Here is a 24,952-nt window from a genome sequence, read left to right as displayed (position 1 = left end):
TACTTCAAAAATATACATCTTATTCTTCAGTTTTAGAGTAAATTGGTTTGACTTCCATTCTTAACCCAACTTAAAAATGTCTTTCTTCTATCAGAGAAGTTGTTGATGTACAAACACATAAAGAGAAATAATTTTACCTTCTAAGCTGCCTTGAAAGTCATATTAAATTGATTTAAAAATGTGTGCCCTGGCTGGCATGGCTCAATGGATTGAGCACCAGCCTGTGAACCAAGGGGTTGCTGGTTCAATTCCCAGTAAGGGCACATGCCTGGGTTGTGGGCCAGGTCCCCAGCAGGGGGCACTCAGGAGGGAACCACATATTGATGTTTTTCTCTCCCTCTCTTTCTCCCTCCCTTCCCCTCTGTCTAAAAATAAATAAATAAAATATGTATTAAAAAGTAAAATAAATTGATTCAAGGATTTATTAAATTTGGACTTATTTTACATATGACCTCATTTCCTCTTCCAGTGTTGACATTAAATCCCCCTTATTCTCTCTGCTTATGTACAGACTGCAAGATAAGATACTTAACTGTAGTTTAAAATAAGGAGAGAGGTGAAAGAGGAAAATGAAGCATCAGATAAGATGCTGACATATGTTAAAATGGTTTTAAATATGTGTGTTTGCTTTTTATGTTAATTAAAGAATCAAAACGTTCTTTTGTGCCCTGACTGGTATAGTTCAGTGAATTGAGCACGGGACTGCGAACCACACGATCGCGGTTCAATTCCCAGTCAGGGCACATGCCTGGGTTGCAGGCCAGTTCCCAGCAGGGGACTCACAAGAGGCAACCATACATTGATATTTCTCTCCCTCTCTCCTTCCCTTCCCCTCTAAAGATAAATAAATAAAATATTTTTAAAAGTTCTTTTGTGCTTTATATTTCTCTAGACATGTATCTTTCATGTTAACAAAAGATTAAAAATATTTATTTAATATACTTATATGTATGACATTGTGCAAATACAATGTAGAAAACAGGAATATGAATCCAACATGGCTCTTTCCCTTAAGGGGCTTTACATGAATTAAAGAGTAGAGTGACAGAAAATGTATATTACCACCTGTAATACAAGTACAGAACTGTGCTTCTAAGTTAATATTTTCAGAGTCAACTTATTCTTAGAGATATCTTCTTTATTGAAACCATAGTTCAAATTTATGTAATTAAAGGACACATTTAACAGACCTTATATAAGTGCATATTTGATTTGCTAATACTGCATTTTCTATAAGCTACACCTCACATCAGTTTCACTCAAGTCAGTACTGTTAGGTTGTAAACATCAAGAAGGCAGAGCCATATACATGAGGTCTGCTTTGTAATATTCCAGGGTTGTACTGTATAAAATCACATGTTATAGTGCAAATGTTTTTGTTTTAATCCATTATAATTATTTAATACAACACTGAAATAAGGACACAAAATTATCTGTATAACAATGCATAGCCAACTTGATAAAGTCAAATCTTGACCTTCAAAAGTCAGCTAAGATTATACCTTCTCTGTAAAAATACATTTCCTTTTCTAAAATTAGTATATACTAATATTTAAAGATGAAGTATAATAGTTTCAAATAGAAAAAATGATTTAAACTTAAAATGCTTCTTTCTATCCCCAATGCATATTGTACAGTATTATACATTGAAAATTTTGTCTGTCATAAAAGTTATTTTGTATATATATTTTAGAATATTTTCAGTTCCATGAGAATAGTAATATTTTTGTTTTAGCTATACACATGTAGTATTGGATATTTAGCAGTAGTCACTGTATTTAGTGAGTCCATGACTGAATAGATAAGAAGATTCTCATAATCCTACACTCAAAGTAAATGATTCTGTTTTCCACATGCTCTACTACCTGTTGTCAACATGTGTGGATGAACACGTAATTCTTTATTTTTACTATAATCACCTAATATTATATAGTACAAATTTCTGTTGTTGGACAAATTTCATATGAAGGTTGCATTTATATGATCTGTTGTGAGCTACATTAGTATTCAAATTTCACTGATATACAATGCAACTGTTAAATATTTATACACATACTCTTTTTTCCTGAAACATTTCATGGAGAAAATTTCTATGGTAGATAAGGACTGAAGTGGTTGTATGCATACTACAATGATAGAAACTAGACTTAAAATAAAAAAAAACAACTATTTTAAAGGTGGAGCAAGTCCTCAAGTAATATCATGGAGTTATAATATTGATGAGATGCTGTAGGAACTTGATTCTGCTTTATATCAATTAGCCTATGCTAAAATTGGCTTCATTATACATCATTTCACTGTAGTTCCAAGAATCTACTGAAGACATTAAATGAGGACTTTGTGTAATGGAAAGCATCCAAAGCAGGGCAGTCAGAGTATAGTCTTTTTTTCTGAAAAACTATATGTGCAAGACAAAAGAAATGCAAATTTGTACTTCTTTTTTTTATCTGAAGGAGTTTTCCAAACAACACAGGTATGGTGAGCAGAAAATTGTAACTTTGCCAGTTTGATATAGACTAGATCAGAGCTTAGGACTTGAAAAGCAGCCAGATACTTAAGGCAGAAATTCTGGAAGCAAAAGACATGAGAAAAAAACGAGACTCAAATTCCGAGTGTAAATTATACATGTGCAAAGAAGAGCCTCTGTGACAGAGCAAAAAGAAAGAAAGAAAATGGGGTGAAAAACCTTGCAGGGACCAGAGAGGAATTTTAAATCAAAAGACAGAGCTGCACCAAATAGATTTTTTGAGGATGCTCCTCTTTTTTAACTCTATGCACTCTTCAATGAAGACCACCAGGAGGGAACACAAGAAAACAAAAGGCTGGAGTTGGTTAAAGCTAAAATATGCCTAGTATCAAGAGATGAGTCATGATAGAGCTCAGCTAGCATGGAGATTCTAGGGAAAGAAAATCTTTTCTAGAAACTCCCAGCAGACTTCTCTTAGAATTCTGTTAGCCAGCCAGAATTCCATCATGTGCACCCAGACTAGTTCTTTCACTGGGAATGGGAAATTGAATTGTCATACTGGCTTAGACCTATCATGATTTATTTTGGGGGCCTAAGCACATTTTTTAAAATTTTATTTATTTATTTTTATAGAGAGGAGAAGTGACAGAAAGAGGAAGAAAAACATCAATGTGAGGTTGCCTCCTATGTGCCCCCAGCTGGGGACTTGGCCTGCAAACCAGGCATATGCCCTGACTAGGAATCGAACCAGCAACCCTTTGTTTCACAGGCAACCACTTAATCCACTGAGCCACACCATCCAGTGCATCCTGGATATGTTTTAATAGTAAGTCACACCAATGCTATTCTTTTACTTTCAGATTTTAATATCTCACAAGTTATAAATGTCCATTAATTTCTATAACATTCCTGCTTTTTAAGTGAACATTTTTAGTGCCATTTTACATAAGTGTTCTCTTGAAGTAATGGATTTTCAGAAGTGTTTGTGTATGTGTACACACTCTTACCTTCCTCAAGATAAAACATATTTCTTATCAATAATAATTCTCTTATTAGACAATGTGCTGGGAATATGTAAATAATAAAATTGCCATGAAGTTAATACCATCTCTATCAGCTTTAAGAACAAAGTAAAAGTCATTTCCCTTCATATAAAGATCATGAACAATTAACAAGTAAAATCATAATTTCACAGATAGTTGCCCATCTAAATTCATTCAGATTTAGAAAAGAAGTGAGGCTACATTAAATTTTAATCAAATTTCACAGCTGCTGAAATATATTCATGAAGTACTTGACTGACATTCCTAACACAAGCAGAATGATCTATAAAAAGGGCCATTTCATTTTAAGGTCAAGGATGTCATTTTCATCTCCTTATGTTCAAAATGTATCATATTGAAAGATTGCTGTTTCCTTATTTTCATTTCCATATCTTATGACTTCACCTTCAGATACAATTTGTGCAAATTTCTGAAATTAATTGGAAAGATATTATGCTTCTAAAATAAATAAATGGGTTTTCTGGTAGTGAATTATCATTCTGCTTTTGGCAACTGAACATTAATTCTATTTGAAAATTCTATATGCTTTGTTTGATACTAAATATATATTAATTTATCCCATTGTAATAATAATTAATAATAATAAAATAATAATACTCTTACTTTATAATATGTCCTAACATAACTTCTATATGCATCTTATTATAGACCCTCTTTTCCAATAGTTCTATACTTCTATGTAGGAAAGGAGGTAAACATCAAAATAATCTACAAATGTAGGTAAGCCTTTCTCTAAGCAAAACAATACAGGAAAATTTTGATTTACATAACAGATATATTAGAAAAGATCATTTTATTTATAAAAAGTATTTTATTTAAAACATTTAGTGAACATTTAAATAATATTTTAGTCACCTTGTATATAAAGTAATATGCACTTTTTCATTTTCATTTTATTTTACTAGGGTAAGAAAACAACATGAGATCTACCCATGTAACACATTTTGAAGTGTACAACACATTATTATGGACTATAGGTATGGTGCTATACAACAGGTTTCCAGAACTAATTCATCCTGCATGACTGAAACCTTATGCCCCATTTGTAACTCTTTCCCACTCTCTGCAGTCCCTAGAAAGTGCAGTTCTTCTCTTTGGTTTTATAAATTTGACTATTTAAGTTACCTTTTATAAGTGGGATTGTCCAGTAGTTATCTTTCTTTGACTGAATAATTACACTTAGTATATTGTCCTCAAGTTTCATCCATGCCATAGTGTATTGCAGAATTTTCTTCTTTTTTAAAGGCTGAATAGCAAGCACTACATTGTATGAATATACCACATTTTCCTTTATCCATTCATATATTGATTGACATTAGGTTGTTTCCACATCTTGGTTATTGCGAATAGTACTACAAGGGACACAAGCACGATAATATCACTTTGAGATTCTGATTTAAATTATTTTGGACAAATACTGAGAAATACAATTGCAGGATCATATGGTAGTTCAATTTTTAGTTTTCTGAAGAACCTCCATACTGTTTTCCACTGTGGGTGCTCCATTTTTCATTCCCACCAATAGTGTGCGTGATTTCCGATTTTTACACATCCTCACCAACACTTGTTTTTTGTTTCTTGTTTTTTTTTTATAATAGCTATCCTGACAGTCATGAGTGATACCTACTTTTATGAATAAATATCTATGAAGTTTCTTAGCTATTTTTTAGTGTCTCTTAACTACCTCTTATAGTAGATAATGCATTGTAGTTTACCTGGTCATATTTATTTTATTTTTTTTCCTGAGACTCAGTGCTTTTACCTACTTTGTGCTTTTTATTTGCTATTTTTCTTTATACTTACTGTTAATTCTTCCATTTCTTGCAATAATATCTCAACCCAATTTCTGTGGTTTATATCATCATTTAATTATTTATCATTGCTGTATTTTATTTATTTTATTTATTTTAGTTTTTTTGTTTTTTTCCCAATATTTTTATTTAATTATTTTTCAAGTACAGTTTTCTGTCTATTACTCCCATCCCATCCCACCCCGCCGTGCTCCCCCCTCCCTCCCATTTCCACCTTCTCACTTGTTGTCCATGTATCCTTTATATAGGTTCCTCTAAATCCCTCCCTTATTTCCCCTGAAATTCCCTCCCCTCTCCCCTCTTGTCACTGTCAGCCTGTTCTCTATTTCAGTGTCTTTGGTTATATTTTGCTTGCTTGTTTGTTTTGTTGTTTAGCTTCCTGTTAGAGGTGAGATCATATGGTATTTGTCCTTCAACACCTGGCTTATTTCACTCAGCATAATGCTTTCCAGTTCCATCCATGATGTTGCAAAAGGTAGGAGCTCCTTCTTTCTTTCTGCAGCATAGAATTCCATTGTGTACATATACCATAGTTTTTTGATCCATTCATTTACTGATGGACACCTAGGTTGCTTCCAACTCTTGGCTATTGTAAATTGTGCTGCTATGAACATTGGGGTGCATAGGTTCTTTGAGATTGGTGTTTTAGGGTTCTTAGGATACAGTCCTAGCAGTGGAATTGCTGGGTCAAAAGGCAAGTCCAATTTTAGTTTTCTGAGAAAATTCCATACTGTTTTCCATAATGGTTGTACCAGTCTGCAATCCCACCAACAGTGGACCAGAGTCCCCTTTTCCCCACACCCTCTCCAACATTTGTTGTTTATTGCTTTGTTTATGATAGCCATTCTCACCGGTGTAAAGTGGTATCTCATTGTAGTTTTAATTTGCATCTCTCTGATAGCTAGCGATATTGAGCATCTCTTCATGTGTCTCTGGATCCTCTGTATGTCCTCCTTGCAGAATTGTCTGTTCAAGTCCTTTCCCCATTTTTAATTGGGTTAGTTGTCTTCTTAGAGTGAAGTTGTGTGAGTTCTTTGTATATTTTGGAGATTAAACCTTTGTCTGAGGTATCATTGGCAAATATGTTTTCCCATACAGTTGGTTGTCTTTTTATTTTAATGCTGTTTTCTTTAGCTGCGCAGAAACTTTTTATTTTGATGAGATCACATTTGTTTATTCTTTCCTTTTATATTCCTTGCTCTAGGGAACATATCAGTAAAAATGTTGCTGCGTGAAATATCTGAGATTTTCCTGCCAATGTTCTCCTCTAGGACTTTCATGGTGTCACGGCTTATATTTAAGTCTTTTATCCACCTTGAATTTATTTTGGTGTATGATGTAAGTTGGTGCTCGAGTTTCATTTTTTTACATGTAGCTGTCCAGTTCTCCCAACACAATTTGTTGAAGAGGCTATCTTTACCCCAGTTTATGTTACTGCCCCCTTTGTCAAATATGAATTGACTGTAGAGAGTTCGCTGTGTTTTTATATTTGTGCTTATCTCTCCTGGAAATCTATACTTCTCTCTAGATTAGTTGTTTTCTAGGCATTCTAAACAACTGTCATCCCTGAACTAACTTTTGCTTTCTTCTTGAGCCTTATTTCCTGATTCCTGAGTGTCATGTATTTCTCTTCTCTAAAACTCCTTTGTATTTTCTTTTGTGGTGTGCATTTGTCATTAATTCCATCATATGAAAGAGCAGTATTTACTTTTCTTATGTTTTTTGTATTTTGCAATAAAAGGCGATTAAAACTAAGTAAATATATGAATAACCTAAGCTGACTACACAATGACAAAGTCCAAGGTGATGACCATGTGTAATATGCCCTTCTCTTGAATCACCCTGCTCCAATCTAGATTACTTGCTTTCTAGGCCTGATGAGTCCCATCTTAGTATATATTTTCAGTACAATCTTGAAGAGGCTTTTTACTCTTTTTGGTGTAAAAACTAATTTCTGTAATCCTTCCTATCTTATTTAACACCCCACTTTTAGAGCACATATTTTAGTATGTTCTTGAGAAAGAGTTCAGAGGACATAAGTATTCCCTGGATATGCACTTCTGAAATTTTCTTCATACTACCCTAATGCTTACTTTTTGTTTTCTTGGCAGAAATTTCTGGATTGACAATAACTGTACTTTAATTTTTTTTAAATCTTTTTTTTATTTTTTAAGATTTTTTTATTTATTTATCTTTAGAGGGGAAGGGAGAGAGAGAAACATCAATGTATGGTTGCCTCTCGTGGGTCCCCTGCTGGGAACCGGCCCGCAACCCAGGCATGTGCCCTGACTGGAGATCGAACCGCGATCATCTGGTTTACAGGCCCATGCTCACTCCACTGAGCTACACCAGCCAGGGCTGTACTTTAAATTTTTGAAGACACTGCTCAGTTGTATTAAACTCTGCAGGGGTTTTTTTGTAAAGAGATTTGACATTCTGAAATCTGTTTAATTTCACTTTATCCCCATCTGAGGACTTTTTCCCCATTGTTTTTATAGAGAGAGAAAAGAAAAGAGAGAAACATCAATGTGAGATAGAAGCATTGACTGGCTGCCTCCCGTAGGCACCTGGACCAGGGATCATAGGCACCTGAACCAGAGATCATAGGCACCTGGACCACGGATGGAACTCACAACCTAGGCATGTGCCCTGACCAGGAATCGAACCTGCAAACTTCAGTTATGGGATATTGCTCCAACTGTGCTACACCAGCCAAAGCTTAAACTCATGTTTTCATGTAACTTTTCATTTCTTTTTTGGAAACTAAAAAATGTTGTTCTTGTCAGTGTTCTGAATGCATATAATTACAAAAATGGAGTGAGAATATATACATGCATTGTACTAGATACTCAGTGGACACTCAGGAAATTCATGTCCTTAGTTGATCATTAGTCTAGTATATGGTCAGGAGCATAGACTCTGGAATGAGATTGCCTAGATTTCAATACTGAGTCTACCACTTACTAACTCTGGGAAAGTAACAATGTCTTTGTGCTTCTCTCCCCTTACTTCCATATTATTATGGAGATGATAAAAATGGTACTTAGCTAAAATATTGCTGCTATTATTCAATGAATTAGAGTATATCTCAGATCACTGTATCAGGTATATATGGTAAGTAATATATAAAAGTTAGCTAATATTATTACCTTAGAGGATTTCCTTGAATCATTGATGAATTTCATAATGTTTTCCTGCTCATTCCCTCTATTGTCCTTGTTAGAACCCGTATAATGCAGATATAAAGATTCTTAGACTTGTTTTAAATTTTCTTTTACTCCTGTTTTCCACTTCTTTATCTTTTTCCCGCTTTCTGGAAAAATTCCTCAACTTGAATATCTAAACTTCAAACTGAGGGTTTTTTTCTTATTTCTGCCACCATGTTTTTAATTTTCAAGAATGCCTTTTTGTTCTGATTGCATAGATATTATATATTTTTTATATTTCTGATGATGTGATGATTACTTTTGAGCACTTTTTCTTTCTCCTTTCAAACTTTCTATACAGAAGACACTGTTTTTCCCCATCAACATCTCCTTCACTTGGCTCATGCAGGCCTTCTCTAGATGCTGGGATGAGTGCTTCCCAGAGCCCACAACTCTTCCAGTTCCAGAGAACTGTACTCAGTTGAAATAGAAAAGCCTTGCCCACAAATTTAACCTTTTTTCCAAGTAGCCAGCTGGCTTCCAATGATTGACTAACAACATGGATACAAAAAAGCCTGTCACCTTGTCCCAAAGTGAGACCAACTTTACGGTATGACTATGATTCATTGCTCCCTGTTGGGCTAAGCAATAGCTAATCTAAAACTGAGTACAAAAGCTTGTTTACTTCCTTCCCTGTCCTAAACTGTGGTTGAGGTAGAGTAACACAAATCTTCTTCAAGGACCACCAGAGTAATCACCATCAGAAGAATTCTATCTGAAACTGTTTCCAAGAAACCAAACCTAAGACTCTCTTTCTTTATAATTTATTTTATTCCTCTATTTTGATCTCTATTTTTTATCTCTGTTTTTCTCCAGAGGTTTTCCTCAGACAACTGGTAATTCTTTGAGAGTATTCTTTTTAGGTCTTTCCTCTTGAACTGGTTATACGTCTCAGAGAAGTCTCTTTCTGTTCATGCTAAAGGCTAACAGCATAACTACCTAATGGAACTTAGTGGGGGAAAATACCCAGAAATCTCATTATTCAGTAAGTGTATTTTCTAACCCAAGACTTCTTTTTTAATTAGACTCCATTTGCAATATGTTATAACCATTTTGCATATGTGCTTCTATTAATTACTAAAAAGTGTTTTATTACAAATGTCTGATATCCAAATAATGCTTTCTCTTACTAAGATATATTAAAAATAATTTTATGATATGCTGAAAAGAAATAGTGGCCTAACATTAAGTGACAAGTTCTAGTCCTGACACTACTGATAGATATATGTGTGCCTCAAGAAAGGCATTTAATATTTTCTATCTCAGTTTGCTATTCTACAAAATTATGTTTTAGATGTAGAACATGGAAAAAGAAGAGAGGGAAGAGAGAGGTGAGATAGAGAGAATCTCTTTTCATAGAAATATTTCAAGAAGAGTATTTCCATATCTACTACAAAAGATACATCCATGCCTTATTTAATTTCTGCAAAATTTTATATGAATTACTTAAAACTTTAACATTATATGGTTTCACTATAAAATTCAAAGGTTGAAACTTGGAGGATAGATACAATGTGATACTTCAAATACATAGTTTCCAGAAGTTATCACCTATTCACTCACACTCAAGAGAAAGAGTTGGGAAAAGAATCTCTAGGTATAGAAAGATTTAGACTCATAGTAATATCTTATTTAAACATTGTTAAAGCCCTGGCTGGTGTAGGTCAGAGGATAACTCTACAGATTGAGCATGGCCTGTGAACCAAAGTGTTGTTGGTTTGATTTCCAGTCAGGGCACATGCCTGGGTTGGAGGCCAGGTCCCCAGTGGGGGCCATATGAGAGGCAACCACATATTGATGCTTCTCTCCTTCTCTGTCTCCTTCTTGTATCCCATCTCTAAAAATATATAAATAAATTCAATTTAAAAAATACATTGTTGAAGAACAAATGTTATATTTTGAAAACATGGACATTTCAGAACATGGGCATTTGAAGATAACTGACATATCTAAATCTATTATAGTCCCCACAATTAAATAATTAACATTGGAATATTTTTGGATCATTTGGCTATATACTAAGTTTATGGGAACATTCTACATTTCAACAATGTTTTTAGTTTGACAAGATGATAGATGGGTATCTGATGTAAACTGAACTAATCATATATCTTTCTTCAGAAATTTTTAACTACAAGTAAAATAATTATATGAGTTTCTCTTCAAGTTTTTGTACCTTTAACATATAAATTCACTCATGTGAACTGTAGAAGCAAAGAAAGTTATTCTGAGCAGAAAGACAATGGAATAAAATAAAATTCTAAAAGCCTTGAAAACATCCTTGGTTTTTCTTCTATCATTGGGTTCCTTAAAAATCCTGTTTATTTATGGAACAACTATGGGGGACACACAGACAAAACCAAGTGAGAGGGAGGAAACAAGGGAGGGAAGTGGGTTTGGCTGGGGTGGGGGGAGTGGCAGGCGGAAAATGCAGACAACTGTAATTGAACAGCAATAAAATAATTGAAAAAACTTGTTTATTTATAATAAATTGCATCTTTCCTGCAAGCTAACTCAAATGGATTAATTGTAACAAGGAGTCCTAAGTCACACACCATTTTCTAATGATTTCTGATCATTACCCTATTTGATCTTAAACTCTTCAAATGGGACAAGTCAAATGTCACAGAAGGATGTTGGGTCTTAAATCTGTTACATTTTCTATGGGGTTTAAAAACAGAAAATTCAATGTCAGTGGTTGTGCAAGCAAGGAGAGAGCAAAGACTGTGTGTGAAATATGAGTTTTAAGGAATTCAAAGCATACATTCATTGCCCAGTGAAAATGTTTTTACAAATATATCCTATAGAAGACAATCCAAAACTGCATTAAAAATCTTAAACAGGAGAGAGAAGATGGTGACTAGGTAAGGGGGAGCAGATTCCACTTCCCCCTACACATGGGATAGAAACCTGACAGATCTATGGAGGAACAGAGCAGACAGTCAACAGTACCCCAGCATATATGAAAATAAGAGATCAAGAATTGTAGTGGACATTGAAAAACCAGACGGTAAGGAGAGTGCTTCAGGACAATAAGGTCCCAGGGATCAGCTTGGAGACCAGAGAGGCTGCAGCCCCTGGCCCGGGCCCACTGGGGCAGCCACAGGGCTCTTTGGAAAGAGCTGCATTGGCACTCCATCCCTGGCCAAGCAGGGTTTGAGCAGCACTGGGAAAGACCTGGTTGCTTGAAGTCACAGAGAGGGGAGTATGGACTGAGTGACAAACACACAAGGGCTGTGAACACCCACGCATAGCCCTGGGAAGAGTGTGAGCCCCAGCCCCTGCCATTTTTTAAATACCCACAAATGAGACAAAAAAACAGAACTGTGAAAAGACCACAGTTGGACCCAAAGAGGGGGCATCACAACAGCTGAGACAGAGAAACAAATTTCACTTTGCTATTACAGAGAACCTGCAAGATATTGCATATTGGTATTATTATTTTTATACTACTCTTACATATTTTATTTGAATAATATGTTTGTATCCCTCTTCTTTCTTTTCAGTCTTCTTTGCTTGGCTGGTTATATTGTATCATTTGACAGGTTTTCCCTGTTCTCTCATTCATAGGATATGCTAATTTACTGTCCTTCACATCACCTGTGTTCCATTAGCACACTACTCAAGGCCCTATACTCCCTATTCATGTGATCTAGATCTCATAGATTCTGTCATATGATTGTTGATCTAATATTATTGTAAATAATAGCTATTCCATACAATTGTAAATACTACACAACACCCCTCCCAGATCTTAACCCGCTTCACAGTTTCCTGAAATCTATTACTGTATTGGTTAACTCTATTCTCTCACACACTGTACCTATTTACTATTCTTTACTCTCACCTTACCTCAGAATCTGACTTCCCACAACCTCACTGCTTTTTAGATCCAACTCACAATCCTTCCCTCCACAACAAGAGCCTTATCTTCTTTCCATCCTTTCTAAAAAATGGCTAGTTGGGTTGAAGATCACGGTTAACACTACACATACCCAAAAGATCTGCTATCTCTTCCCTACCGGCTGCTACTGTAAATAGCATAGAATACTCTCTTGCTGTCTTAAACCATTTTGCTTTACCCCTCCAACTGATCACAAAAAAAGAGTAGATGGAAGTGGTGAATACGAGGATACCTGAAGGAGACTGCATTACTAAATTTCATAGGTATTCTAACACAGAAGCTCACACCATAAACCCAGGGAGTCAGAACAGATCAATTTAAGAAGCTGAGGCTAACAAGAAGAGTCTCACAAACAAAGGGGGGGGACAAAAAAAAACAATCCCCAAAGAAAGGGAAAGGAGGAAACCTCAGAAAGAATGCTAAATGAAATAAAGCCAACTCAGCTTTCAGATATTGAGTTCAAAGCAATGGTTATAAGGAAGCACCATGAGCTCACAGCGAATTACCAGAAACTGCAGGGAAACTACAGTGAACTCGCTGTACTATATCAACATGAAAAAGAAAATAGAAAATATCAACAAGGGCCAAGAGGAGATGAAGAATAAAATATCTGAACTGAAGAACACAGTAGAAGGAATCAAAAGCAGGAAAGATGAAGCAGAAGATTGGAACAGCAAGCTGGAGGATTAAGTAGAAAAAAAAAACACCCAGAAAGAGCAAGAAAAGGGAAAAAGGCTCAGAAAAAATGAAGAGGGATTTAGAGAAATACAAGACAATATGAAATGTAATAGCATCCAAATAATAGGGATAGTAGAAGGAGAAGAAAAAAAAGGAATAGCAAACCTATTTGAAAAAATAATGATGGAAAACTTTCCTAATTTGACGAGAGAAAAAGTCACACAAATCCAGGAAACAGAGAGAGTCCCAATCAAGAGGAACTCAAAGAGGCCCATATTAAGATATGTCATCATCAAAATGGCAAAATTGCAAGATTAACAGAGAATCTTAAAGGCACCAAGGGAGAAAAAGAAAATAACATACAAGGGAGCCTCAATAAGGTTAACAGTTGACTTCTCAATGGAAACGCTCCAAGCAAGAAGAGAATGGCAAGAAATATTCCAAGTAATGAGAACCAGAGGCCTACAACCAAGGCCACTTTCCCCAGCAAGGCTCTCAATCAAGATAGAAGGCCAAATAAAAAGCTTTCCAGAAAAAAGAAGTCTAAAAAATACACCTCCACCAAACCAGCTCTGCAAGACATACTAAAGGGACTATGTTAAGGAAAGGAAGGAAAAGAAAAAGAGAAACACAGGTATGAAAATGGCAATGAATAGGAACCTATCAATAATAACCTTAAATGTAAATGGAGTAAATGCTCCAATCAAAAAACATACAATAGCTGAATGGGTAAGAAAGCATGACCCATACATATGCAGCCTACAAGAAACCCAACTCAGGACAAAAGACCTACACAGATTGAAAGTAAAGGTCTGGAAACAAATTTTCCAAGAAAACTCACAGGAAAAAAAAAAGTCAGGGTAGCAATACTTCTACCAGACAAAATAGACTTCAGAAAATGGGCCATAAAGAGAGACCCAGAAGGTCACTTCATAATACTCAAGGGAATAATCCACCAAGATGACATAAACATTGTAAATATATATGCACCAAATGTAGGAGCACCCAAATACATAAAGAATATCTTAGAGGACTTTAAGAAAGATATTGACAGCAAAACACTTATAGTAGGGGATTTTAACACCCCACTGTCAAAAATAGACAGATCTTCCAAACAAAATATTAACAAAGATATTGTGGCATCGAACAAAGCCCTACATGAAATGGACTTAATGGATATATATAGAGCCCTTCATCCCAAAGAAGCTAAATAAACATTCTTTTCAAATGCACATGGAACAGTTTCAAAGGTAGACTATGTGATAGGACACAAAACAAACCTCAACAAATTCAAGAAAATTGAAATCATACCAAGCATTTCCTCTGACCACAAGGGATTCAAATTAGAAACCAACCTCAAGGGAAAAAAACCCCAAACACTCAACATCATGGAGACTGAATAGCATATTATTAAACAATGAATGTGTCGAGAATGAAATTAGAGAAGAAATCAAAAAGATTCCGGAAAAAATGAAAATGAACTCACAACAACTCAAAATTGAGGGGACACAGTGAAGGCAGTCCTGAGAGGGAAGTTCATAGCAAATAGGCCTACCTAGAAAAAATAGATACATTTCAAACAAACAACCTAACCCTATGCCTACAAGAACTGGAGAAACAACAACAAAGACAGCCCAGAGCAAGCAGAAGGAAGGAAATAACCAAGATCAGAGCAGAACTAAATGACATAGAGATGAAAAGCACAGTTCTAAGGATCAATGAATACAGGAGCTGGTTCTTTGAAAAGATAAAGAAAATAGACAAGCTCTTAAGCAGGATCATCAAGAAAAAAAGAGAGTGGACCCAAATAAACACAATCAGAAATGAAAGAGGAGAGATTACAACTGACATCACAGAAATACAAAAGATTGTAAGAAATTACTATGAAGAAATGTATGCCAAGAAATTTGAAAACCTAGATGAAATGGACAAATTTCTACAAAAATATGATCTTTAAAATGATGAAGAAGCAGAAAGCCTAAACAGACCAATAAGACCAAAGAAATTGAAGCAGTAATAAAAAAAAATCCCAACTAACAAAAGCCTTGGACCATATGGTTTCACAGGAGAATTCTACAAAACATTTAAGGAAGATCTAACCCCTATCCTTTACAGAATATTCCAAAAAATTCAAAATGATGGAAGACTTCCAAACACCTTTTATGAAGCCAACATCATCCTAATCCCAAAACCAGATAAAGACATTACAAAGAAACTTCAGGTCAATATTGCTGATGAACATAGACACTAAAATCCTCAACAAAATATTGGCAAATTGCATCCAGCATTACATTGAAAAATCATATACCATGACCAAGTGGGATTCATCCCAGGGATGAAAGGATGGTTCAATATTTGCAAATCAGTAAATGTAATACATCACATAAACAAAAGCAAAACAAAAAAGCACATGATCATATCAATCGATGCAAAAAAAGCTTCTGATAAGGTACAGCACCCATTTATGATAAAAACATTCAGCAAAATAGGAATAGAGGGAGCATTTCTCAACATAATAAAGGCCATATATGAGAGACCTACAGCCAATATCACACTCAATGGGCAAAAACTTAGAGCTTTCCCACTAAGATCAGGACAAGGCAAGGTTGTCCACTTTCACCACTTCTATTCAATATAGTATTGGAAGTCCTAGCCACAACGATCAGACAAAAAAAGGAAATAAAAAGAATCCAAATTGGAAAGGAGGAAACAAAACTGTCACTGTTTGCAGATGACATGATAGTGCACATGGAAAATCCTGTAGACTCCACAAAAAAACTGCTCGACCTAATAAGTGATTTTGGCAAAACTGTGGGATACAAAGTCAATATCCAGAAATCAAAGGCCTTTTTTATACTAACAATGAAGTAGCAGAAGCAGAAATCAAGAAAAAAATCCCATTCAATATAGCAAAAGAAAAATAAAATTCTAGGAATAAACCTAACCAAGGAGGTAAAAGACCTGTATGCAGAAAACTACACAACACTGAAGAAATAAATCAAGAAAGACACAAACAGATGGAAACATATACCGTGTTCATGGATCAGAAGAATTAATATCATCAAAATGTCCATACTACCCAAGCAATTTACAGATTCAATGCAATAGCTATTAAAGTACCAATGGCATATTTCACAGACATAGAACAAGTACTTCAAAAATTTATATGGAACCATAAACAACCCCAAATAGCAGCTGCAATTTTGAGAAAGAAGAGCAAAATAGGAAGGATTACAATACCTCATACCAAGCTGTATTATAAGGCTACTATAATTAAAACAGCTTGGTACTGGTATACAAACAGACACATGTACCTGTGGAGCAGAACAGAGAGTCAAGAAATAAACCCAAGTGTTTACAGTCAATTAATATTGGACAAAGGAGGCAGCAACATAAAATGAAGTAAAGATGGGCTCTTCAATAAATGGTATTAGGAGAACTGGACAGCTACATGCAAAAAAATGAAACTTGAGCACCAACTTACACCATACACCAAAATAAATTCAAGGTGGATAAAATATTTAAATATAAGCCACGACACCATTAAAGTCCTAGAGGAAAACATAGGCAGGAAAATCTCAGATATTTCACGCAGCAATCTGCTTATTGATACGCCCCCTAGAGCAAGGGACATAAAGGAAAGAATAAACAAATGGGATCTCATCAAAATTAAAAGCTTCTGCATGGCTAAAGAAAACAGTATTAAAATAAAAAGAGAACCAACTGTATGGGGAAACATAGTTGCCAATGATACCTCAGACAAGGGTTTAATCTCCAAAATATAGAAAGAACTTACACAAATCCACTCTACGAAGACAAGCAACCCAATTAAAAAGTGTGCAAAGGACTGGAACAGACACTTCTCCAAGAAGGACATACAGAGGATCCAGAGACACATGAAAAGATGCTCAATATCGCTAGCTATCAGAGAGATGCAAATTAAAACCACAATGAGATACCATTTCACACCAGTCAGAATGGCCATTATAAATAAAACAACAAACAACAGCTGTTGGACAGTTGTGGAGAAAAGGGGACCCTAGTTCACTGTTGGTGGGATTGCAGACTGGTATGACCACTATGGAAAACAGCATGGAATTTTCTCAGAAAACTAAAATTGGACTTTCCTTTTGGCCCAGCAATTCCACTGCTAGGATTATACCCTAAGAACTCTGAAACACAAATTCAAATGAACCTGTGCACCCCAACATTGATAGCAGCACAATTTGCAATAGCCAAGTGCTGGAAGCAACCTAGGTTCCCATCAGTACATGAATGGATCCAAAAACTATGGTATATTTACACAATGGAATTCTATGCAGGGGGAAGAAAGAAGAAGCTCCTACCCTTTGGCACAGCATGGATAGAACTGGAAAGCATTATGGTGAGTAAAATAAGTCAGGTGGTGAAAGACAATCACCACATGATCTCATCTTTAACAGGAAGCTAACCAACAAAACAAACAAGCAAGCAAAATATAACCAAAGACAATGAAATTGAGAACAGGCTGATGGTGTCCAGAGGGGAGAGGGGAGGGAATTTCAGGGGAAAAGGGAAAGGGTTTCCAGGAACAAATATAAAAGACACATGGATAACAAGTAACGGGGGTGGAAATGGGAGGAAGGGGGTAAGGCTGGGTGGATGGGCTGGGATGGGAGTAAAAGACAGAAAACTGTTCTTGAACAACAATCAAAATAAAAAAAATTGAAACAAATACACTTATGTCACAAAAAGGGTAAGTATAACCACCACTTTCAAAATTAAAATTATAATTGCATTTTGTATAATTTAAAAAGAGTAATTATCAAATATGATTAACCTTTGACTATATACCTATTGTGACCATATAGAGGTTAAAAGTAGAATCTAAATTCGGTGGAGCACTCCCTTTTCATGTGCCTATACTCTTTGCTATGGTTGGTATTTCCCAAGATTATATTAGAAAAGGGGAAGGATTTACAGGAGCTAGTATAAGGGACACATGGACAATAACTAAGGGGGGTGGAAATTGGAGAAAGGTGGGGAGCACTGGGGGGTGGGCTGGGATGGGAGTAAAAGACAGAAAACTATACTTGAACAATAATTAAATTTAAAAAATAAAAAATAAAACTCAGGACACAAACAACAGTTTTTACTTGCACAACATATTTGGTTTTAGGATATATGGTAATAAATGGCAATATTACAAAGAAAAGAAGAGTATAATAAGAAAAATAATAAGAAAGAAAGTTAAACTGATGAAAAGAGACAGAATAGTGGTATCCAAGGATTAGAATGTAAAGAAATCAGGATATGTTAGTCAAGGAGTGCAAACTTTCAGTTATGAATAAGTTCTGAGGATCTAAAATACAACATGGAGATTATAGTTGACACTGTACTGTATATGTGAATTTGCTGAGGGTGGATCTGAAGCATTATCAAAAAAAGAATAACTGTGAGGTGATGGATGCATTGATTAACTTCGTTGTAATAATCATTTCACAGTGTATACCTATATTAAATCATCATATGTACACATTAAATATAAAACAATTTTATCCTTTAATTATACCCCCCAAAAAAAAACTGGAGGGAAAAGAGAAAAAAAGGAAATCCACATATGACTCAGCTCTCTTCATATATCAGGCATTCTCTTAAAAACTGTTACATTTATCATCTCATTTAATCATCAAAACAGTAATTTTTATAATGAGGGTATAAGTACCAGAATATGATGATTTTATGGATTGAAGTGGGGAAGCACAGAAAGGATGAATGATTTTACCAAGGACACATATTAGCAAAGATTAGAACCATAATTCAAGCACTGGCAATCTGACTCCAGTTTGGAACTCTTAAACACTATCATCTTCTAAGGTATCACAAAGTAATCTCTCTCAAAATATACTGACATGACTTTAGACTAAGGAGACTAGTGATTCAGTGAAATAACTAGTTGTCTCTCTTCTCTTTTCCAAAAACTGACTGCTTATTTCACTCAATTCTGCATCAAAAGGTAATAAGTTAACACATTCTGCATTAGAATTAGTTATACACAAAATCACAAATGAATGAAAAATAAGAAGACAATTGCAGGTATAGGCAGCAGTAGACATATCATATGCAAGTTATTTAGGAAGAACATACTGAAGAAAACCTATCTGAGATTAGATGACTTGCCCCTGGCAAGGATCCCAAGTACTCTATTTCCCAACTTGTCTCTAGGAATTTAAACGCCACTATTTATTATTGTTTTTAGTTTCCACACTTAAAACACCTATCATGTATTTTAAAGTAAGTTTGAGAAAGATGGCAAAAAATAAGAAAGACTATAATGCAATAAAGAAAAGTTTAATACTCCCAAGTTTGGTGGGTTTCATTCTTCCCCTCCGTGATTTAGCAGCATATCCAGGTATTCATGAACTAAACTGCAGAGCAGCCCTGCACATTTCCTCACTAGTCTGCTTTCCCTGAATTCACTGGCCAAAGATTTTAAAATTTCATACATCATTTCCAATTAGCTGTGTTGATTCTGTAGCCATTACCAAGCTCAGCCTGAGAACCCCAAAAGAACACACACCAATATATAGACACATGCATTTTGCATTGTCACAGTTAGTTCAAAATGATTCAAGTTCACTGCACAAACTATGCCACAAGCTGAAAAAGTCACAGACCCAGAATATAAAGTGCCCAAGACCTAATTAATCTTTGTACTCATTTGTTTGCTGAAGCAAGTTGGATATGATGTCAATTCAAAATAAGTCTCAGGCAATGTGGAAGTCATAATAATTACTTGAACAAACCCAAAACAGAAGTCCCCTTAATAGTGTGTGTCAGGTACACGCATGCTTGATATTTACAAAACTTAACAGTCTCATTTAGTAGACTCCTTGTCAGTCACAAAGTTGAAATTTATGCTTTTCTTGAGACAATGAATGATGATGAGAAAAATCTCATTTAATTTGGAGTTGGAGGTTATTTTTAAAACCTTTTGTCTTTTTGTCGTACTCTTTTTTCCCATCCCAGGTACTCAGCAGGGAGAACAAAATCACTGAGATTTTTCAGTGGTTGTAGGTTTATATCACATGGTCCATTCTTATATGCTCTTCCCATTGAATAAAATGTCTTCTTTGTGAGATATATGTCTAGGACATATTTAGTCAATAAGGATTATCCCAAGAAACAGAACCAATAGGATTTATATATGTATGAGGAGGGCCCTCAAAAAATTGAATTATCTTCTGGAGGGAATGTCCCTTGTAATACAGGTTTCCCCTACTGGGTGAGTGTTCTAGGAACCCATCGCTATTAATGTACCAGCTGGTGATGTTGTGAGAGGCTGTGCCCAGCTTCAGTGAATTTTTTTTGAAAGCTCTTTCAATGTATTTACCCATTTCATGATAGGTGATCTGTGAGCACACCTGCCCACACCGTCCCTAGTGTTTAGCAGTTTCTGTCCAAAAAAATGCCAGGGCCCCATACCCCACCCTCCCTATTTACCTGATCTCACCCCAAGTGACCTTATTTTGTTTCTATAGATGACAAATTCCTCAAAGGGAAACATTTGCCAATGTGGAATAGGTGAAACAAAAGTGACAGAAGCATTAAAAGACATTAAAATCAATGAGTTCAAAATCTCTTTTAAGCAGGGAAAAAGTCTTGATAGCTGTGTTATATCAAACGCAGAATACTTTGAAGGTGACTAAAGTTTAAACATGTAATAATAAATACACAATGTTTTACAAATTTATGAGTTTTGTGTCCCCCTCTCATATGTCTATCTATCTATAAAGAGAAATTGATTTCTTTTAAGGAACTGACTCACATGACCATATGATTGTGAAGAATAGGAACTCTGAAATTTGTAGAGAATCGTAGCAAGATAGAAATTCAGGTAAAAACTGATGTTTTAGTTTTGAGTCTGAAATCCATAGGACAGGCTAGCAGACTAGAAACTCAAATGTGATTTCTATGCTGCAGTCTTGAGACAAAATTTCTTCTTTAGGAAACCTCAGTCTCTGCTTGTAAGGCCTTGAGCTGATTAAGTGGAGTCCACCCACATTAAGGAAGGCAATCTGCTTTAAAGTCAACCAATTATACATTTTTATCACCCGTACACATCATTTCACATTTATATTTAGACAAATGTTTAACCAAGCAAACAATTGTGCACCAAACCTTAAGCAACTCAACACATAAAATTACTCATCACACCCCAAACATGCATTCACAAAAATGCATATACACACAACACTGTTTTCATTATTGATGTGTTCTAAACTGAGCTAAGTACATTGGTTACTTGAAGCACAATTTAAATAGCTTATTTTTAGTAGTGAACACTCATGAATTATTAAATAAAATAAGACTTGCTTTACTGGCTTTTGGAAGAGGTGTGGCCTTCCTTTCACTGTAATTATATGAAGTTAATATGCTAACCTACTGATAATGAAGTAGGAATCCTCTAAGTAGGCTGTCTTATTTTTCTACCACTCATGGGGGTTGAGCTTTCCAAACATCTAAAATGCTTAGGCAGCTTTACTTAGGTAATAGCACTGAGGGTGAATCTATTCAACAGAGCATTCATCTTATTGGCAACTGGCCAGCACTACTTGAACTAAGGGAAAACCTCTCAAAATAAAATATTTACCTACTACCATTTTGAAAAAGAAACACCTTTGTCCCTCCAAAATATTTGACCGGTTAGTTTAATGATTGAAGGCTACAAGAATGCCATCTTGGACAGCTTTTATATCATACAGTTTGCTATCCATGACACAGATACAGAAAGCCTTAGACAGTTCACCTATATAGTTACAAACAATGTGATGGCAGATGGCCTTTGGTATCCACCACCTGTCATATTTGGATCAGCATTTGAATTTGAAACCTTATACTACAATGATTATTAGTGATCAATTTTTTCATTTACTTTTGAATTTTATGTTAATTAATAAATATTTTATCTAGACAAATCAATGCTCTTTTGCCTGAGTTATCAGCTTTATCCATTTCTCTTAGAAAATAAGAGAGATTTATTTATACATTTCATATCTCTTGATCAAAATCTAATCTATATCAATAACATACTAAGGTTACAATTTAGTTTAATCTCAGGCAATTAAAACACATACTTTATTAAATCTTGGTCATTCCTATTAAAATTAATTGAGATCTTAGCCCTTTGCTGGACTCTTTCTTAATGAGCTTGGAAGAAAAGACAATAAATCCAGCAAACAAGATATTTAATGAATGTGATACATATCTCTTTTGGTTGGTTTAAACTGAATCAATTTTCTTTTTCTACTTTACACTTTAATGATTATTTTCCAGGAAATATATATGTACTTTTTAAAACTGAAAAAGTACTTTATTTGCCAAAAATAAAGAACAGCCTATGAAAACACACGAGAAAACAATTTATAAAGATAGTATCCATTTAAAGGTAAGATTTTGCTAGTTAAAGGGACAGCCTAGCCAATGGATTATTAAAAGCTCCATTAACAGTAAATGAACTGCTAGATACAGTCATGCTCTTACACAACTGATAAACCAGGGACAGTATTTATCCACTTACAGTTTAAATCTTATGCTCACGGTTCTCAAGTGATTTCATTAGGCAGGTGAACTGGATAGTACATGACAGAGTTTTTCCTCTCAGAGTTTGATATATCTTATGCACATTAACTCTGCAGAAGATCCAGAGTAATCTATACCTCTCATGTGATTTCTGAATAACTAGTTTTTAGTAACTGAAGGAGCTGAAGAGTTGATACATATTGCATTCACTTTTCTAATCTCGTGTGTATATACCTAAATACTGTATTATTGCATTCAGTTAACTCCCTTTATGTTTAGTAATAAAATTTGCAGACATAATTCTATTTCAAAAAATAAAACATACAATGACACAATAAGAATATATAACCACATTACTAAACCATTGAAAAAATTCTTACCATGTTTGTAAGAGTAGTCACACATTCAACCAACCAATCACCATGAACACATGTAAGCAACCACCTTATATTAAGTCGTGGACATTAAAACTCTACAGTTCTGACCCTGACTTTCTCTATCTTCTGAGTAGTGAGAAATATTATGAATTCCTTTTTCTTCTTCCCAATTAAATAGGCAGAGTAGAAGAACTGGAAAGTTGCATTGTGCTTTCCTTAGTCTGTGTTCAAGGTACTGGGAACGAATTATGCACTATGGAAACATGTCAAACTTTTTGACACCAGCAATTCAAGAAATGCTTCTCTATTAAATTGTGTCACTAATTCTGGAACATCAAAATCTATCCCGCCTTTTTTTACATTTAGCCTTACTATACTAATGAAAGTGTAGACAGATAGAACTGATAGCTCCCTGAAAATACCAATGAGGTCTCGACAGACAACTCAAAAAAGGTTTTTGTTATCAATCAAGCAATTCATATTTATTGAGCATCTCAAGGTGCTTTGGGCATCATCCTTGTGCGGGGGTCATGCTAATCTCCATATTATTCCAATCTTAGGATATGTGCTGCCAGAATGAGCACTGGAGGGCATTTTGGGAGTAAAAGTTTTGTGAGTTACACATTGCACACATGAAAAACATAAAATTTTACTCTTTCTCTTCAAAAATATAAAGCTACATTACTAGGACTAAATATCTTCCATGATGACACAGAAAACTTTCCCCAGTCTACTGACTTAATACACATTTTTATTCAATAGATTACAAAATAAAAAGCAGTAATGTTGCACAGTATACCTAAAGTGAACGTTCGGGCTATATTACTATTTAACGACGTATCAAACTAAGCCATATTTTATGTACATATTAACCTAGGGAATATTGTGGTAATGTATCTTAGACTGGTGTCTCTCAACACTCACTGAATAGTGTCAACACTGTATATTGTGAATAATTAAAATATTGTGGCCATGCATTGCCTTGGAAAAAACTTGTGTCAGAGATTTAGAGCAAATTCTTCTGTTCAGCAAGTGAGATCAGAGCATATTAAGAAACAGAAGACTTGGAAGTTCCCAAAGTGTATAAAATAGAAACATAATGAGCCATCTGTGTTGTTTATATATAAGTGTACTGTTCAAAAAAATCACTTTTGAATGAACAGAAGCACATAATATCTTGAGTACAAGAAGCATTCTGAAAAGTATATAAACTTTGACAAAATCCTTTTTATTGAATAATTCAGACAACCTGTTCAGGTAGCAAATATGTCAATATTTCATAAATTCCTTGCTTCATTCATAGGTACTTTTAAGAACATGATTATTTATAATCACAGAAAAGTATTAACTAAGTGAAATGATTAAAGATTTCTTTTTTAGTTTATATGACTCTGCCAGAGACACTTCAAACAACTACAAGTAAAATATGTTCATTAATCTCACTTCTTCAGAGATGAAGTGCTACTGTATATTCAGTAATTATCTGATTCCCATTTCTTTATAGACACATAATTTTTCACATATATAGAATTTAAGAGGAAGAAAACAAGAGTACACCAGAAAAACATTTCATAAATCTGGACTTATTCTCATGTAAACTAATAAAATTTCCTGAGAAATTTCAAAGAAAATGACAACTAAGAATCTAACCCTTAAATAGTTTTAATGCAATATCTACTTAGCCTAAAGTACAGTTTAAGTTGAACAACACATCATTGATTTCTGTCTAGATGATCTATATATTGTGTGGGTTATTGAAGTCCCTTTTCTGTTATTTTACTTTTGTCTATTTTTACCTTCAGATCTCTTAATACTTAACACATCTAGGTATTCCAATGTTGGGTGCATATATATTTATGATTGTTATATCTTCTTGGTGAATTG

At 34.8% G+C, this 24,952-nt stretch overlaps 1 non-coding gene across 1 annotated transcript; it reads right to left on the bottom strand.

Moving 5' to 3' along the window:
* Positions 1–23,546: 23,546 nt before the first annotated feature.
* Positions 23,547–23,652, bottom strand: LOC118983766 (U6 spliceosomal RNA). Its single transcript, XR_005065800.1, has one exon. It is a non-coding gene; the product is annotated as a U6 spliceosomal RNA (small nuclear RNA).
* Between the last annotated feature and the right edge of the window lie 1,300 nt (positions 23,653–24,952).

This window comes from Sturnira hondurensis, unplaced genomic scaffold, assembly GCF_014824575.4.
Source record: "Sturnira hondurensis isolate 20B ecotype Veracruz unplaced genomic scaffold, ASM1482457v3 Scaffold0003038, whole genome shotgun sequence".
Taxonomy (NCBI): domain Eukaryota; kingdom Metazoa; phylum Chordata; class Mammalia; order Chiroptera; family Phyllostomidae; genus Sturnira; species Sturnira hondurensis.
This window is presented reverse-complemented; position numbering and strand designations above follow the sequence as displayed.